Genomic DNA, 16,037 nt, shown 5'->3' on the forward strand with positions numbered 1-16,037 from the left:
GCCCTCTCTAAGAGGAACAAAAGGTTATTATTCTGTGGTCACCTCTTAGGAGGTGGATTTTCTGGGACCCTTTCCTGTCTGCATCCCTTCGTGTCTCCTAAACCAGGACTGAGTTAAGCGCCCATCCAAAACCACCGCTGATGAGAAGAATGACCTTGCTGTAACTGATGAAAAATCAAGATCCAAGCTGGAGCTAGGGGTAGCAGTGTGGTAGGCAGACAGGTGAACAAAGAGGGTTGGATAGGTGGAAGGAGTAAGTGTGCTTTTTGGAATAGATGTTAATAAGAAAAGGTGTGTGTTTGTTTTTCCCTCAGCTATTGCCCATTTGACTCTGAAAACATGATACCCTTTTGTTTCGTTGCACTGCATTCTTTTCCACAGCAATGGCAAATCCTGATTCTACTGTTTTTCCAATCTGTAACAGACCTCCAACATCCAGTTTTCATCGACCCTTAAAGATGGAACAGGAGAGAAACTCACTTCCTGTTGCTGTTTGTATTAGACAGACTCAAGAACAGAGCTATAGATAAAGAGAAATTCATATACATCTTCAAAGTAATTACCTTTTTATTTTTTGGTATACTTGTTTATTTATAACCTTCCATATTTCAAACAACCTTGAGGAGTTCACTCCCACGATGTATGTGAGCATAATCACACAATTTGCAATACAGTACACATAATATGAGATACAGATTCAAAGGTGATCCCTTAAAGACACATGCAGTTGCCCAAAGTGATCAACACAGGGAAAATCTCACAATGTGAACATATCATCATCAAAGGTGTTTTAGCTGATCACTCGTGCTAGACTCAGCTGCAATCATGTTACATTCATTAATTCACTTGGTCTCGTGCAAACATGAGACGTATGTTCATGCCCTTTTATAGGTGAGGAAACCAAAGCACAGAGACATTAGGAAACTGCCCCAAATTCCCATAGTCTGATAAACTGGAAGGTTGGGATGTCAGTGCAGACCTCAGATCGTCACCCTGCCCTTGTTAAACAAAATGCACAGGCACACATTTAACTACAGTCATTCAATCACCCATAGGAAGGCACATTGCCTGCCCTACACCCTAAAGAGCAGGGCACCTGGTATCTGAGCCACGTATCTCATGGGTTGGGGAACACTTCCCTGTGCTACCTGGCTCCCATACCCTTTCCCCATATTTTGTTCTCCTTTGAAAAAGCAGATATATTACTGCAGAATTATTTGTAATGAGGATAAAGGAGTTTGTGGAAATCAAATAGCTGTTAAAAACTGATGTCACATTTACTAATGAGGAAAGATGTCTAATCACACGTTTGCTGTAAAAACTGAGCCAGGCCATCTATTGATTGTAAATTTGTAAATTATAAGTTTGTATAAACATGTAAATGCCCAGAAATAGGACTGGAGAGATGCCAGGTGAATTGTCCTCTGTGTTAGTCAGTGGAAGAGAATATAATTTAGGATGTGAGAAGAGGAGTTTTAGGGGATGCAAATAAACACAGTCTAGGAAGGGAAGGTCAATCGGGCCAGCTGGAGGAGAATATCCAAGAAATACATGCTGCCGAGAGGATGGGTGGATTCTTCAGGCCAGAGACTGGTGATTCCCCTGTCTCAGCACTACACAGGGAGGAAAAATGCTCAGACCAGCTCCAGAATAATACCAAGCACAACTGGGCCAGGAGTGCTCACCTGGACCCCTCTCTTTACGGGGTTAATAGGAGTTCTGACCTCCCATGTCCATCCCAGGTAAATGCTGACTCAAGCCCTTCCCAGCATTGTGGAAGGCTCTCCCCTTAGCTGGCTGCAGATGTCATCAGCCATAGAGGACTTTCACATGCTGAAAGTCCACAGTAACAGAACAACTGAGCACCTCACCTGGCCAAGTGAACACCTGAACGTAACTACTACAAGCATAGACTATGGAAAGATTTGTATTTGGTCTTAATTGGGGTCCCAAGTAATTTGAGGACATACTGAAGCTCTATCATTTTCACATCATCACTTTATTAGTAAATGATATTACAGTTATCCAATGTCCAATCCCCTTTCCTCTCCTACCTAAGAGAGTAGGGGTAGGTCAGATTGGAATACCAATTTGGTAACCAGAACCCTGGGACATGTTTCTAGGACTGTGTTTTCTAACCTTAGTACAACAGAATTACCTGGGGAGCTTTAAGAGATCCCAAAGCCCAGGTAGCACCCCAGACAAATTACAGCAGAAGCATTGAGGCCAGGGACTCAGCATCAGAATTGTGTTCTCCTCCCCACTCGACTCTAATGTGCAGCTGAAGTTGAGAATTACTCTTTTGGAGGTCAGGGCTGGGGCAGCTGAAGGTGCATAACCAAAGCATCTAGCAGCAGGCCCATAAAGAAGAGAATCAGACCCAAGAATAAGAGTTTTGTAGGGCCTACCAGGGAAAACTGACCATCTACAAATTTCATTATCAGCACGCATCATAGATGGGCTTAGACCTTCTTAGAAACCACCAGTCCTCTGCAATTTATACCAGCTTCTCTTTGACTTTTCTGGGCCAGCTATAGCTTTAAGAGCTCTCCTAGGCTAGAGAATATTGAAAAGACATTTTAGGCCAGGTAAATCTAATCCTACTGTAAAGTCTAAGAAGCCATAATAAGAGAGAGGCAAAGCCCAAAGCATCCAAGATTGGGAATACATTGGAATGGAGTCAGAGACTAGAGCAAAAGTGAGAAGGGAGGATGGACTCTCACACATGATTGCTGCAAATGAGCTGGAGGGACCCAACTTCTTTGGGGTAACCATCCCCATAGTGTCTGGGGAGTCTGGGCAGGGAAGATATTAGAGATGACATGTGTTCTAGTTTGCTAGCTGCTGGAATGCAATATACCAGAAATGGAGTGACTTTTTATAAGGGAGAATTTAATAAATTGCTGGTTTACAGATCTAAGGTAGTGAAAATGTCCCAATTGAAACAAGTCTATAAAATGTCCAAATTAAGGCACCATCAAGAGGTTACCTTCACTCAAGAAAGGCCGATGAAGTTCAGGGTTTCTTTTTCAACTGGAAAGGCACATGGCAAACATGGTGAAGCCTGTTAGCTTTCTCTCCAGGCTTCTTGTTGCATGAAGCTCCCTCTAGGGGTGTTTTCCTTTTTCATCTCCAAAGGTCTCTGGCTCCATGGGCTCTCTCTTATCTCGTGGGTGACTCTGTCATAGTTCTAAAAGGGACTCTTTCTAAAATGCTTCCTCTTTTTAAGGATTCCAGTAAATTAATCAAGACTCACCTGGAATGGGTGGAGTCACATCTCCATGGGGATAATCTAAACTGCAGTACTGAATAGGAATTAAAAGAAAGGGCTGCTCCCACAAGATTGGATCAGGATTAAAGCGTGGCTTTTCTAGGGTACATGAATCCTTTCAGAGCAGCACAGCATATTTTTAAATAGAACACATACCTAAACAAATAAGAAGAGCAAACTTCTAGCAAAATTGCTTCTATATTTCTTCTTTTTGAGTATATATAAATAATAGACATAATTAATTTAGGCAAAGAATATTGTTAGTTTCTGAGGAAAATATTCTGCTTGAATGTCTCATAAAACAACACATCTGAGGAATAAGATAGACCAAGTTCATAGAGCTTTCCCCTTGACACTATTTTTTCAGGGTTTGTGTTAGGTGTGAAGGAGTTCTACACTAAAGGTGTGTGAAGGGGTAGTTTGAGGTAGTTCAGTACCCACTTCCATATTTTCTCTCTTTTCCTCACTCATCATAATATTCTTTCTTCCCACCTCCCCACCCCCATCCTCCATTCTCTTTAATTACTCATTTTTCTTTTTGCCTTTTGCATTTCTTAGATCGCTGGCCTTGGACACTGTCATTGACAGGCCAGCGGCTCTCTCCCCAGTCCCTGCTTATTTATTCCATTTCATCAATCCCACCTCTTCTTGCCACTTCTATGTATCTCTCATCTCAAATTGTTGACTCCGTTAGGAGGTTTTCCCTAAACTTTGTGACCTCATTTCTCTGTTCCCTCTGCAAGACCCCCTGTGAAGCCTGCAGCTGCTGCCAAATGGATTTGCCCAATGAAGCTTTGTTTAGCATTCCCAAGAAATGAGTCACTTGAGACTTCTAAGCTTTGGGGAAAGCTTGTGCTTGCCTAGAGAAGCCGACAGAGTGGCTCCCTGAACCTGAAGCTATGCAACCCCCAATCAAGAGTGTCACCATTTGCTTTCCTTGATCTCCATGCTTTGGATCCCAGAGACCAGCTCCTGCTCTGTCGGAGGTGAAGACAGACACTGCCCAGGAGTCTGTCTGGGCCTGGTCACCTTGAGGCATCTCTTTCAGTGAGGAGAGTGGCGCGGCTGTGGGTAGTGGCAGGGCGTGCTGCCTCTCACATTCATTTTGCCTCTGCTTCTCACTCTTTGGTGCCCCAGGACCTCTCATTTTTCTGACTCTCTGTCTGCTATTCTCTTTTCTTCTTTCCCTTTTAACAGATTCTGAAATTAATGTTGGGGAAGGGCGGGAGAAAGGAACAACAGCTCAGAATCTCCGGAGGCTGGAAACCATTTTAAAACCGCTTAAAAAAAAAAAAAAGATATTTTTATATTTTAAACCCCCAATACCTCAGGCTCTGTCTTTCTTTATCTTTTCCTTTTTCTTTTTAAAGCTATACTCCATTCATTCATGTTCATTACAGGATTCTCAAAATAGGGATAATTATTTTTCTGTTCAGTGTTAAATTCATTATGGTGGTCACATTTTTATAAAATTAATTCTTAAATACTAAATGTGATATCAAAGTACCCCTTCCCCACATGCACAATATAACCCCAACTTAATTTTTCAACGTATTACTATGGCCAACTTAATTTTTTAATATGATATATATTTGAAAGTTAATGACCATGTACACTCTATTCTTTCTCCTCTTGTAATACCTTATCATTACCACTCGTCAAAAATTTCTTTAAGCCCACATAAAAGTAGGACAAATAATATCTTGCTAATCTTGTTTTATGTATCACTCCACAATCCTCCTCCCAATCTGGAGTATTTTAAAGCAAATACCAAGTATCATATCATTTTACTTATAAATTATTTTGGTATGTAACTGTAACAGAAAAGGACTTTTTGTTATTTTAAAACTAGTATTTTGAAAAAAGTTTCTGTTATTTTTAATCTTTTTTTTTCTGGAAACTGCTCTCCAGGCATTTATAACAAATAAATAAATTTGATAATTGCTAAATATCTAATATCCCATTAATACTCTAATTTTCCTTAGAATGTCTTTTGACAATGGTTTGTTGAAATCAGGACCCAAACAAAGTCTACAATTAGTATTTGGTTGATGTGTTTCCTAAGTCTCTTTTAATCAACTTATCTTTCATTCCTCCCCCCTTTTAATATCTTTTTTTGTGTGTGGAAAAAATTAGATTGTTGGTCTCATGGAATGACTCTTCTGGATTTGGTTGCTTGCTTCCTCTTGATACTACTATTTATCTAGTGCCTCTATCCTCCTTATTTTCCTGTAAATTAGGATTTTACTCTATTTAGAGACTTTGATTTCAATGCAAATTTTTTTAGGGGGAGTACATTGTAAATGATGTACTTATTACATCACTCAAGGGGCCCATAATGTTTTCTGTCCCACTCTTTGTGATATTAAGATAGAACAATGGATTCAGAAATTGTCAGCCTAACTACCCCATTATAATATTCCTTATCAAACTCTCACCTAAAGGTTTTAGCAGCTTTTGATGTTTGGCTAGCTCCTTTATTTCATTAGGGGGTTGCAGAAGGGTGGTTTTTCTTTTATTCTTTCCGCATTTATTAGCTGTATTTCTTTTATAAATAACTTTTTCTTGTCAACTACATTGTTACAGTCTGTACAGGGAAAACAGAACAAATGTTTTTTTGTTCTTTCCCTTTGCTGATTCAATTCAGAATAGTGAAATGGTGCTAGAAACTCAAATGTGACCCTTCACTTCTCATCAAGACTCATTATGAACTCATGTATTCCCATGTGTTTGGTGTGTTTTAATCCAGTGTGGTTATTATTATTTTAAATCTACAGCATTATAACTCAAACTGCAACACATAAAGCTTGCCCAGTTCCTGGGCTGATGAGGACACAAGGATGCAAACTACCTACTCCATTGAGACTCTCAAGGTGACTTAATGCCAGGACATAGGAGGTATGGGTTAACACATTGGTGATAGTTCTATTGGTGTTCTCTGTAGAATTCTATCAACTCTACTATGAATTTGAAGCCTTTCACAATAAACAATTGGGGAAACCAAGAAATAACAGACCTGAAGTTTAAAAGTGGAGACTTACTGACTCAAAATGTTGAAGGTTACAGCCCTACACAGAGAAGAAAGGAGTTTCTATATTTTGAGTATAAAAGCGGGTGTATATTATACCTTTCCAATAGTGAAATAACAGTGGTACCTAGAGATCTACAATTTCTATTGACCTCTGATACATGAAATTTTTTCTCAAATTAAATCAAGACTTTTCAGCTCTGTAGGAATAAAAGAATCTTGAACTTGTTTGAGAAACACATTTGGAAAGGTTATGATGAACTTTAATGGGAAACACACTTGTATAGAAGCCTGGGCATGAGATTGAAATTGATCATCACATTGTTTGTTAGAAAAGAAAACATGACATTCAAAGAATATGTTGGAAGCATCGGATTTCTTCACATGGGAACACACACATTGAAAAGTGATGAAGTTTGGATAAAGCATAAATTACAGATTACTTTTTTGTTCCCTCTAAAGTGTTGAGCTTTAAAAAATACATGTATTATTGGATAGAGAGAAGTTAAATAGAACATTTTTGCATTTTTGCCTGGAGAGTAGTTTCCAGAAGAAAAGATGAAAAAAAAAAAGAAACTTTTTTCAAAATACTTATGACCAAACTTTGAAAATAATTCTATAAATGGAAGAACAAATTATAGATTTTAGGAGGCAGCCTATCATTGCTCAGTGTGGGTGGTCTCCCATTTCCCAGAAGAAGGAATTACTGAGCTTCGTGAACCAGTCATTGGTGTACTCTGTACCTAAAGGGCCTGTGTGTGTGTGTGTGTGTGTGTGTGCATGCACCTGGCAGAGGGCAGTGGGTGGAGGGATGGGGATAACTGTTTTGAAAAAAACAAAGAAAGGGGTCAAAAAATCATAGAAGCAAAATTTGTGAAGTTATGTAAACCAACCCATTTACCCCCAAGAAAAACCACACCTAAATTCTTCTAAATAGATTAGAATCTTTCCTCCTTCTGAAGACCTCCTGAGGAGGCGTTTTCATTTCCTTGCTTTAGTATTTAACAAACTTTACTCTCAAAAACATGCCTCTCTTTCCTATGCTAAATCCTACACAATACTGCCAAGACCTTTATTTGTTCTTATCATATCCTTTACATGGAATGAGAACAGCTAAGTGAGTTCACTTCAAGAGCCCTCTCTTTGTCCCTCTTTTCCCACCTGGTCCTCTCATCTTGACACCCATGATCTCAGGTCCTTCAAGGCAGGATTTCAAATGCCTTTAGGGGCCAGGCAGATAACATATAACCTACAGGATTTCATGCTGTAAAGAGTCACAGCAAAGTGGAGAGCCACTTCTATTCTAAAGGCATTTAATTGTATATTTGTTAAATGCACTGAGCAGGCCCAGGCAAACATGACTTGTGGGCTTCAGTTGAAGAGCTGCTCACTTACATCCTTCCCTTAAATCTTTGTTAAATGGGCAGGTCTTGGTGGTAACATCGCATTGTGTATACAAGTGAAAAACCAAGACATGTTTGAATGAAAGACTGTTCTTATCTGAATTCTTCAGTGCGTTGAGCACTTTTATTATAAAACAATTTCTTCTGGACCCAAGTATTCTACTTGTGTAGAAGTCTTTCTTGGCTCCCAGCAGTCTTTGCCTCCTGTTATTCAAACCCTGTGTAGTCCCATCCCATAATAATTACGGTTATCCTGTATGACCTTTAGAATAAGATGCCAGTAATGGTGTGTGGCTACCAACATGAGGTCATAAAGTTTATTACCCTTTCACCTCCATCTCCTAGACCCTCAGTGTGGGGAAAGCCAGCCTCCATCCCGTAAGGACACTCAGCCATTTGGACTGGAACTGAGTCTCCAAACAACAGTCAGCACCAGCTCAACAGCCTCCTGAGTGAGTCACCTTGAAAACGAATCTTTCAGACATGGTCAAGCCTTCAGCTGGCCACCAACCCAGCAGTTGTCTTCTCCTTGCACGAGCTGCCTCAAGTGAGAACCACCCAGATGTGCCCTTTCTCGGTCCTTGACCAGCAGAAATTTGAGACATAATAAATGCTTATTGTTATTTTAAGCCAAGAAGTTTTGTGGACGATTTGTTAGGCAGCAGTATATGACAAATAGACTTGATGGGTGAAGAGTTGGACATCTATTACTGCAAATATCTATCACTTAGGATAAGTTAAACAATCAATCCTAGAGACCCATTCCTTTCAGTTTCTTTGCCAACAAGAAGGGAGCTACTGTGTTCTTTGGGCATGTAGTGCTCCCAATATTTTGGAAATCAGGGTGATTGTACATAGATATGATCCATGTTTTCCCATGAAACATTGATTTTTAATGATAACCCAACAGTAGTTAATATCACTTGAACTTTTGCTATATGACAGCACTATGCTAAGAGTTTTACCTGAGTTACCTTCATATAATCCCCTCAAAACCCAAAGAACTATCTATTTTATTCTACCAATTTACCACAAGGCAACTCTGAGGAGCTGATGTTGAAGTAGCAGTAATTTGAAAAATCCTAGGAAATTTTCCTGCTTCAAAATATCTCTACAAATCAGGTATCAGTTAGCAAAAGTTCATGAATATATGCCCTAAGTATTTTTCAAAATTATTTCTAAGTTGGATACTCAGTTAATAAGTACATATTTTCCGGAAGTGTTTTGCATCCTTTCCAGTGAAATCTGCTGTGGGGCAGCCAGGAAAGTATGCCTGCAGCTATGACTCTCTGGGGAGTACAGTCCATAGGGGTCCCAGCAGCAGAGATCTCATATCTGCCCCTCTCTGCACCAAGGCCAAGCTTCCAATGAGCCTCTCCTAGTCCAAGACTAAATGTGCAGCCCTGTTGTGGGACTCCAATGGAGGACTCCTAATGACCCTGTGCAACTCTTTTCAAACTGTACTGCACTCTAAGCCCTTCGACCCAAGTTTTTTCCTTTTCTCACTTGCCAGCATCATGGTCTATGGCCTCCCCTAGCTCTCTGCCCATTTCCCCTTCACAGGGGTTGTCACTCCTTAAAAATCTCCTGTACAGGTAATCCTATCTTGACGTCTGCTTCTCACAGGACCTGGACTCACACTTCTTGGTAGCACATGAAGCATCTAAAATCAGAGCATGATGAAAGAATGACATGAGCAGGTCCAAGGAGACCAAGAGGATTCAAAAGGTAAGTAGCTTGCTTAAGCAAGTGGGTGCTATAGAGCATCAAATAAAATTATTTGATTTTATTATTAAATTTAGATGGCCTAGTCATCAATAGAACCAAAAGTAAACAATATCTTTCTCCCCAGAATAATTTTAAGTAGTCAGAAATTTGAAAAGTAAATTTACAGTGATAAATGGTTACCTAATCACATGGAGATATAATTTTAGGTTCTAATAAAAGATTAGGCAATTCACATTTCAGGATGGGAAATTTCCTTATTTGACAGAAAATCAAATAAACCCCTTGTTCATATTAACTTATAGCAAGGGAAAATGTTTTCACATGAGAACAGTAACATGCTTATATGCATGAAGTAGACAACTAAAGCTAGTCAAATCTATCTTCTAGTATATATATTTTAAAGGCAATGATACTTTTGTTTAAATAAGTAATAGAAACAGTTTATATGAGGATAGCTGTAGTAGATTTAGGAAGTTTGTGATTACTGGTTCTCTAGTACTTTTGGTCATCCTTATAAATATTGTGATACTTTTCAAGAGTTTTAGTCATTTTTGGCAGCGTTTTATATTTCATCAACCACAGATTTCAAGTACCTTTAGACAGTAGGGATTCTACATAAAACAATCAATCATTCCCCTTGGCTGTTTGGCGGAGACAGCCAATGACTTGTTCTATCATGAACTGAATTCATATATATTCATGAGGCACAGAGAAACACTTCATTGTTTCAAATTGTTTTGTTATTTTAGAACAAATCATAAAGGCCCAATCCCACCCCTAGCTGGTAAAGAAATGTTTGTCCTGTGATCTTTCCTTCATGGTTTGCAGTGTTTTAACTTGCACAGTTTAGCCCATGTTACACGCTCATCTTCTACTGTAAGTTGCATACGTTTTTAAAGAGCCATGTCTCTGTTACCTCATATTTGCAAAACTTGGCAATATCTAAAAACTGAAATGACATATGTCCCTAAATTAGAGTGATTTTATTTTTATAGAGTGAGGGGTTCATCAAAGAATGGCTAAACAGTATGAGTAGGTATTGCCCAAGCTTATAAGTTCCATCACCCTTTGTTATCTCTCATGTATTTGTCAGAAACCTCTCAAGAATCAGTTGTAATTGCAAAACTTTGTTTCCTGCTCAGCTATCTGCATGAACTTCATAAAAGCCACAATGACTGAAGGAGCATGAAAAAAGACTTGCTGGAAAAACTGTTTTAGTGCCTCTGATAAAGAGGGAAAAAAGGTGAATATTTATATTTAAAACCTTCTACATTGCTCACTTTATCTGCCTTTCCCAATCAAGGTAATCATATGCTGATGAACTTTCGTGAAGTCCAGAAAGCTATAATCCAGGGAAATAAAAACCAGAGACAAAAAGTCCCAGATACATTAAAAAAAAGAAAAAATTAAAAAGTCACTGAAATTCCTCATCACCCACCACTCTCAGGAAAGACAGTTGATTGGCTACTCAATTCAAACATTTACTGTCTTGGAATCTAACAATGACCCTTTGTTTTGGTGGCACTGTGCCTACTTAGAACTGAAGTCAAATCCTTGTCATAGGAATCAATATTAATTAAAAAGTGGCTCCCCACAGAGTAGGGGTCAGATAAATTAGGTTTGAATCGTGGCTCTGGATGTATTAGCTGCAAAACTCAGACAGTTTATTTGACGTTTTAACCCTAAGGCTTTCTTGTCTGTAAGACATAGAGAGTAATATTTACCTCAACATTATATGACTATGTGTTAGGCATAGAGTGAGAATCCAGATTTGAGCCTTTTTAAAATTTCTTATTACTATCAGTCAGTTTGTATTGCTGCAAAGAACAGAACGCCCTCTAGCTAGATCAAACAGAGACGAATTTATGAACATACCAGGTAGCGAGGGGATTCTTGGGGTGGGGTGGGGGAAGACAGAGAATCACACTTGGAGATAAAATGAAAAGGAGACCTAATCCATGTTGCAGAGCTGCCCGGGGACAGACACTGCAGTGAACACCCACCTTGTGCAAACCATCACATCCAGTTGGGGATATGTCTTGGAAGGTTTTATTTTTTTTTTTTATTTTTTTTTATTTATTTTTTTTTTTTAAAGGAAAGACAGAGAGAAGGAAGGAAGGATAGAAGGAAGGAAGGAAGGAAGAAAGGGAAACATTTTTAAACATTTTCTTGTTTTATTGTATTCTGTTTCTCCGTTTTTGTTACATGGGCTGGGGCCGGGAATCGAACCGAGGTCCTCCGGCATAGCAGGCAAGCACTTTGCCCGCTGAGCCACCGCGGCCCGCCCAGAAGGTTTTATTTTTAACTCAGGAAGAAAGACATACACTTTGCTGTCTGGACACTCTTTTATTTGAACGTAAAGTCTAGTGTCAGAAAATGTACATATTTATTTTTCCTAAAGAAACATGCATAGGATCCATGAGACTAAGTAGAAGAAATGTGTATATAAATTCACCGTTGTTGTTTTGGCATAAAGAGCTTAAGGCCAAAAGTCAATTGATCCAGCATGTTGTGAATATCATGATCCAGAAGTAAAATGTGCTTATTGGCATAATTGTGTCAGGCAGCTGCCCAAGCCATCAGCGATCACCTATAAAGCCCATCTCATAGAGAGGTGTACCTTGTCACTCAGTTCCCCAGGAACTTCACTTGTTCCCCATCATCAATAGTCACCATTATTACACACCGATCAAATTGATATCAAAAAACTGCTTTTCCTAAAAAATTGGGCTGAAGGTGTACACTCACTACAGACAGTTATGTTCTGTATTCTTGACATTCATTTTCAAACTCAATTTTTTGTTCTATTTTAACTCATAGCATTCTAAAAAGTGACATTTTTTCTTTAAACTTCATTAAAGAAAGGTTAATTTTGGTGTGTGACACATTTCTCTCCATCAAATAACTCCAATAACTTTGGTGAACAATTTTCTGGCTGTAAGATTGTTGAAATATTGTTCCACCTCCTCGTTTTATTCCACTATTGCAAAAGTAAAGATTTTACATTCCGAATCCTATAAAAATAGTAAATTGTCATGATTTTTTTTAGAACTTTATTTTTATTTTTGTCATCACAATCACCTTTCTTCTGTTTTTTGTGAAAAATTACATATATAAAAAAGCAATAAATTTCAAAGCACATCAAAACAATTGGCTGTAGAACAGATTTCAGAGACTGGTATGGGTTACAATTCCATAATTTTAGGGTTTTACTTCTAGCTGTTCCAAGATACTGGAGACTAAAAGAAAAATCAATATAATGATTCAGCAATCATTAAACTCTATGTTCTCTGTATAAGTCTGCCATCACCTTTGCTCTTTCTCCCATTCTTTAGGGCTATTTGGGCTATGCCCATTCTAACTTTTTTATGTTAGAAAGGGCTGTCGACAATATGGAATGGGGGGATGGAACTAGTTGATGTTCTGGAGAGGCTGGCCCTCTGCATTTCAGAACATATCTGGTCTACGGAACTAAGCCATGAGTTTTTCATGATATAAATAACAGACTGGCAAGCTGGCTTACATTTCTTGCCTAATATTTACCAATTCAGATGTTTTGGATAAAATTTTATGATAAAGATCAATGAGTGCTGGGAATATACTTTGTTGCTTTGTTTCTGGCATGTTTTTCAGAACTGATGTAAGCAACGTATTACTCAATAAATATTCACTTGAATGAATGATTCTATGAATAAGTTATAATGACAATTCTAGCAAAGGTGTTGGCTCAGCTCGTTACAGCTCATAGATAAAGGTGAAGAAACTTCTCAAAACATGATTCCCATTTGGGGTTACTAGCATTTTTCAATTCAATTTTTTTAATTAAAAAAATTTTATTGGAGAAGTTGTGGGTTTACGAAACAATTATGCATAAAATGCAGGATTTCCATATACCACCCCATCACCAACACTTGCATTGGTTGGAAAATTCGTTACAATTGATGATCACACTTTTTTTTTGAAATTCTGCTATATTAACAGTTGTTACACTTACAATTGATGAAAGATTATTAAAGTAGTAGTATTGACTACTGTCCATGGTTTATGTAAGGATATTTTTTCCTCATATTCTCAACCTATTCTTTTTTTTTTTCATGCATGCCTTTATGTTATCAATCATCACCATACACTGGATAAAGGGGGTATCAGTCACAAGGTTTTTATAGTCACACTGTCACAATATAAAAGCTATATGGTTAGTTACATGATCATCAGAGATAAAGATTACTGAATTATAGTTTGACAGTTGAAGGTATTCCCTTCTGGCTATTCTAATACATTAGAAGCTAAAAAGAAATATTTATAGAATGAGTCAGTAGTCACAGTCATTTATAAATCCTAACTTTTTAGTTACAACTCCCCCTTCTCATTTGATCATTCCCTCAATCTTCAGGGATATCTGGGCAATGGTCATTCTGATTTCTTTGTGCTAAAAAGGGATGTTGACATTATAGGGTAAAGGAATGAACCTGGTTGACGTTCTTAGAGAGATAGGTACCTCTGGGTTTCAGGGTTTATCTGGCACAGAAACAAACTGGAGGCTTTCAGTTTCTGAAAAAAATAAATTTAATAAGTAAAACTTTTATAGAGTCTTAGAAGGAGCCCAGAGTATTCTTTAAGGTTCAATTCATTTTAAGAAGTATTGTAAAGGGATTAGATGATGTATTAAAAGAAACAAAGTAAGAAGCTTCCAGAGCTGGTTATTCTGATATTTTTCTAGAGTGAATCATGAGGTATATTGAGAGCCTGTCTCAGGTTTTACAAGTTCTCTTTTTCATCTTTAGTAAGAAAATATTCAGCTGGGCTCATAGTGGCCCAGATTAAAGAACACATTTCCCAGACTCTCTTGCAGCTAGATACAGCTGTGTGAGCAGATTAGGATGTGAGCAAGAAACGATGTGTGCAATTGAGAGTGTGTGGTTCGAGGGAGGAGGAAAAAACTCAGTCTTGGATAAGTCACTGTGATCTTGGATTTACATCATGTACAGCCAAACCTTTAACCTAAACAATGCAATGCACAGTTAGAATGTCTTCAGGAACAAAAATATAAGAGCCTATTAATTTTCCAATGAGCTGAATTAGTGCAAGATGGGAACATTTTGCTTTAAGGATAACATATGCACATCCCTATGACCGTATATATTATAATGTTTCAAAGTCTATCTTACCAGATAATTTGCCTCAACTCTCTACTTGGCTTTGGACCCCAACCAGGTAGCAAGCTCTTTACTCATTTCGGCTATGGCCTTCAGGACCTCCTAACTGGCACTGAATCCCCTGATAGGAATATCCTGCAATATTGCAGCACGTATGACTGCAATCCCATAAGTGGCACAGACTGCAAACAACTGCAGCAAAACAAAGCAGAATATGGTCAAAATAAAGAGTGTGGCAGGTACAATACTTACCTCTCAGTCTTCTGATCATAAAGCAAAACTATCCTTTCCTAGCTGGTATGAGATCTGCTCACTACAACTGATCTCCTTGATCTCTGAGTTGTGCAAATTAGAAAAAGCTGCCCGGTACTCAAGACACTTTCATCTGTTTGAAAATTGTCACAATACCCTGCTTCTACGAGAAACAGACATTTCATTGCTATGTTCTAGAAAACTGTCATAATAAACAAAGAGTCTACATGCCTGCAGCCTAAATGGTGAGCTGCAGACTTGAGCAGTGAACAGCATGCATGACTGTACAAGGCAGCTCTGTGAGTGTTTAAATTAATAAAAAAAATATTTGGAAGGACAGTGGTTACCTCTGGAGAGGAGAAGATATATATCAACAAAATTAGCTAAAGAAAAGCAAATTAAAGTAAAAAAGAATGCAGGTAGGCTCAGTCTGACTATGCTGTCCAGAGAAATATTCTTTAGAGTTTTTGAGTTCAGAGTTGAGTCACCCAAGGTTTGAATCCTGGTTCAGTGACTTCTTGGCTGTTGATAGTGGGTAAGCAACATGTATTTTCAGAAGAGAGTAGGATATGATGTGACCTTGGAGGTGGTTGAAGGATCCTAGGGAAAGTCACCAGGGCATCAAGAGCTGTGCCTGGTATGTTAGAGGAACTCAATAAATGGTTGCTATTGCTATTGAGGTTCCTCTTGAAATGCAGAAAACTAGAACACAGTAAATACATATTAAATTGGAACATTCCATTGTTATAATATGTCACTGTTTTAATTTCATTATGCCAGGTGAAAACTATGATGGAAGTAAAGAGGAAGTTTGGCAGGAAAAAAAATACTAGAAAGTGTTTTAAATAAGCATATTTTGCAAGTGAATTTGGTAAAGCTACTATTAAAACAAATATTTTATTATGTAATTATATGAATCACATGGAATATATACTAAAAGAGTCCTCATTCATAATAGAGATATTAATAAAACAATAAATACGAGACCCTGGAAAAACCTTAAAAAAATAATGTGAACCCTATAGGAAGAACACTTTGCTAAGAAATACAAAGGAAAACATGAATGAATTCTGTGTTCTTAAATGGAAAAACTGAATAATAAAAGAAAGTCATATCTTCCCAATTAATTGATAGGTTTGGCACTATTCCAATAAAAATTTGATCCAAGTTGGAGTCTCTGGAGAAAGGGTTGAGATTGG

The sequence above is a fragment of the Tamandua tetradactyla genome, chromosome 1 (genome assembly GCF_023851605.1).
Source record: "Tamandua tetradactyla isolate mTamTet1 chromosome 1, mTamTet1.pri, whole genome shotgun sequence".
NCBI lineage: Eukaryota > Metazoa > Chordata > Mammalia > Pilosa > Myrmecophagidae > Tamandua > Tamandua tetradactyla.